At 35.1% G+C, this 3,962-nt stretch overlaps 1 non-coding gene across 1 annotated transcript; it reads right to left on the reverse strand.

Annotated features, from left to right (window-relative positions):
• Positions 1-575: 575 nt before the first annotated feature.
• On the reverse strand, positions 576-646 carry Smp_tRNA_01390_Pseudo_GCG.1.1. Its single transcript has one exon. It is a non-coding gene (tRNA).
• Between the last annotated feature and the right edge of the window lie 3,316 nt (positions 647-3,962).

The following is a 3,962-nucleotide window of genomic DNA, read 5'->3' on the forward strand; positions in this document are numbered from 1 at the left end:
CTTGGTTTATGTATTCTTATTATTTCTGTTTAAATCGTTATTCTTACTCAGTTAAAACATCTAGGAATCAGTACAGTAACAGATTGATTAACAAATCTTAATACAAAGTTTGTTCACATAGCAAAGCTACAGAAACTTGAAAAAGATAATTACAGACCATAAACTTGTTCACAATATGATCCTTTACCCCGTAACGTGATGTTTATATAACGATCAAATTTAAATACTAGTTATTTTGTAATCGACGTTTATCTTTTTTTTATTTTTTAGTTATGTTGTTCAATCATCAATGTCAGCTGACGCTGTCAATGTTCAATAATAAAATGTTGACTTTTTCTTCTGAAGATATCTGTCGTTTATTCAATATTTATTTGTCTTATTTTGAAGAATTTCCAAGATAAACAAACTTCATAATAGTAAAACAATAATAACAATAATAAATGACTTAAGACAAATATAACGTTTTATTAGTTGAATTCATGAGTCGATGTAAGATAGACCGCCATTGGAAACTTGGAAGCACTAGACGGCCGTCTCGTTCTAGTATGGGACTCCTCAGTAGTGCACATGCAAGATCGCACACACGGGACTCGAACCCAGGACTTTCGGCTTCGCGTGCGAATGCTTAACCTCTAGACCAGTGAGCCAGCATCCAATGGTGTTAATGTTTAACTTCAGTCAATATATTTATAATGAAAATACAAACATATGCGCATCCATCTATTTATTTATTAACATTTTGGTACATATATGTTTGTAAAGTTCAGTTTAGGGCTATCATTCAAAATGACTAATTTGTTACCGACTATATATTAGGAGTTTATTTTGTCGTTCAATTTCACAAGAGAACTGCAAACAAATATAGATTTTTATCAGGAAGGGATTTTATGAAGATTTTTGTGATATAATGATTGAATTCATGAGTCAATTAGAGCTAGACCATCATGGCAAACCTGGAAGCACTAGACAGCCGTTTCGTCCTAGTATGAGACTCCTCAACGTTCGTGTGCAAGACCAATAGGTCATAGGTTCGAACTCCGCGGGCCCGATCTTGGATGGGTACTGCTGAGGAGTCTCATATTAGAACGAGAAGGCCGTCTAATGCTTCCAGGTTTTCCATGGTGGTCTAGCTTTAATTCACTCATGAATTCAATTATTAAATATCGATTTCTTGACTATAACCCAATTAACTTTCATTCAGGTTTAAAAACATCCATATCCAATATCTTAACATAACTGAACAATCATTTGATTTGGAGCTATTTTGTATACTTCAATTATATTTGATAATTTTGAATTTTGTTTATTTCTCAGAAGATTGAAATAGGCTGCCGATTAAAACGTTCAGGTCATTTTTAGTTTTAATTACTGAGATTATGGCATGTTCAGTTTCACTTCCAATGTTTTTTTTTATGGTTTACTATCTGTTGCTAACTTAGTGGTATAATGGTTATGAACTTACAGTGTAACCTTGATTTCCAAAGGGGTTTGTGGATGCTCACTATTGAATAGTCACACAATAGAACGAAACACTTGTCTAATATATTACCTGGCTTTCAATATATTCTTAAATAAGGTCAGGTCTTGATGTAAAGCTACAAAACTGAATTATTTCCATAGCCCCTTCATACTATGATTGATTTTTGTTGTTATATCTTTTGTCAGATAATAATAAACATGTAGGCTACATAATTTATAATATAATAAACAGACAAAACAAAACATTCATAATAATAACAAGGATAATTGGGAAAACTTGATATCTATATATGTAAATGCTAATGAAGAGTGAAACCACCTATCATTAAATGTTCAATATAGGTCATTTGGTAGTAAATAACAAATAAGATAATAATCAGAAGGGGTTATTTTTGTGGAGATTTCAGTATTGTCATTGTTGAAAGCATGAGTCCCACAATAGGACAAAACGGCCGTCCAGTGCTTTCAGGTTTTACATGATGGTCTAGCTTCAATTGACTCATGATTTCAACTATGAAAATAAGATAATATGGATTTTAGTAGTAATGAAAAAGGGAAATAATTAGCATCTTTACACTGAATTTTCTAATGTAACAGTGAATAATTTCAATGGATACAGTTGAATGGCATTATAAATTAATTTTAATTGTACGTAGTTGAGATCATGAGTCAATTGAAGGTAGATCGCCATAAGAAACCTCGAAGCTAGACGGCCGTTTCGTCCTGTTGTGAGACTCCTCAGTAGTGAGCATCCACGATCCTGCCACGCGAGATTCCAACCCAGGACCTACCAGTCTCGCACGTGAGCGCTTAACCACTAGACCACTAACTCAGCCAGCATCCAACGGTGTTGATGTCTAACTTCAACCAATCCACGATCAATCGCTGAGATTTTACAAATATATTCTTCCTATTTAATGTCTTACATCAATTCGGCGCCCAAATACTGTGAAACTATTCGCTCTAATTTAGACGAAAGCTCTTATATTACCTGAAAACAGCTGATATAATAATAGTAATAGTTTTCATAGTTGAAAGCATGAGTCAATTGAAGCTAGACCACCAAGGAAAACTTGGAATCGCTGAACGACCGTTCCGTCCGTTTCGATGTGAGATAGGAACTCACTGAAGATAATTGTTGAACGGTTGCTCAACTTCATGGATTGGTTGAAGTTAAACATTAACACAATCGGATGCCGGCTCAGTGGTCTGGTGGTTGAGCACTCTGGTTCGAGACTAGTAGGTCCTGAGTTTGAATCTCGAGAGGCAGGTTCGTGGATGCGCACTGCTGTTAAGTCCCACAATAGGACGAAACGGCCGTCCAGTGATCCCAGGTTTTCCATGTTGGTCTAGCTTCAAATGATTCATGCTTTCAACTATGAAAATAGTGAAATCTCCACAAATCCTCTTCTGATAATAATAATAATAATAATAATAATAATAATAATAATTATAGTTATTATTATTATTATGTATATTAGCATGATACTTCAACTATATATTTATCCCACAGTAAAAATAAAGGAGAGAGAGAACATAATGACCTTATTTGAACGAATCAAAGTTTTATATATCAGGGCAATAAATTATTTGTATTAATTGATGTAAATTATAATTTATTACTATGTATATTTGAATCCAAAAAATCAGTGAATTATATCCTTAAAAAGAAATACTAATACATATAAAGGTATTACATTCTTTCTACGGATTAAAAACTTTGTGTATATGAATGTGGATGATATGGAATATAACAGTAAAAAATCCGAAATCACTTCACTTAATTTGGGCAAAACAATATAATACATGATTATTATTTTATATAGTTGAGATCATAAGTCGATTGAAGCTAGACCACTATGGAAAAACCTGGAAGCACTAGATGGCCGTTTCGTCCTATTGTGGGATTCCTCAGCAGTGCCCATCCACGATCTCGCCTCGCGAGATTCGAACCCAGGACCCCCCTCTGATAATGATCATATGCCCACCAGTGACTGGCTCCATGAGGAATTTCCTGAAGTTGTAGTGAGAAGCAGTAACCAGTGGAGTTCGACCAGGTCTGTTGGGAGATATTAACTCACTGAAGACATTGGTGAATGGTTGATCGATTTCGTGGATTGTTTGAAGTTAGACATTAACACTGTTGGATACCGGCTGGCTCAGAGGTCTGTCGGTTAAGCGCTCTTGCGCGAGACTGATAGATCCTGAGTTTGAATCTCGTGAGGCGGGATCGTGAATGCGCACTGCTGAGGAGTCTCGCAATAGGACGAAAGGGCCGCCCAGTACTTCCAGGTTTTCCGTGGTTGTCTAGCTTCAATTGACTCATGATTTCAACTATATGAAATTTCTAAAATCTCCACAAAACCCCCCGCTCATTATTATTATTATTATTGTTATCATTTAGATGCTTGATTAATGTTGTAACGTTTGGTTTGCCACGTCTTTACAAATGAGATGCTAATTTCTCTTAGACGAATATCTAC

The sequence above is a fragment of the Schistosoma mansoni genome, assembly GCF_000237925.1.
Source record: "Schistosoma mansoni, WGS project CABG00000000 data, chromosome 1 unplaced supercontig 0034, strain Puerto Rico, whole genome shotgun sequence".
NCBI lineage: Eukaryota > Metazoa > Platyhelminthes > Trematoda > Strigeidida > Schistosomatidae > Schistosoma > Schistosoma mansoni.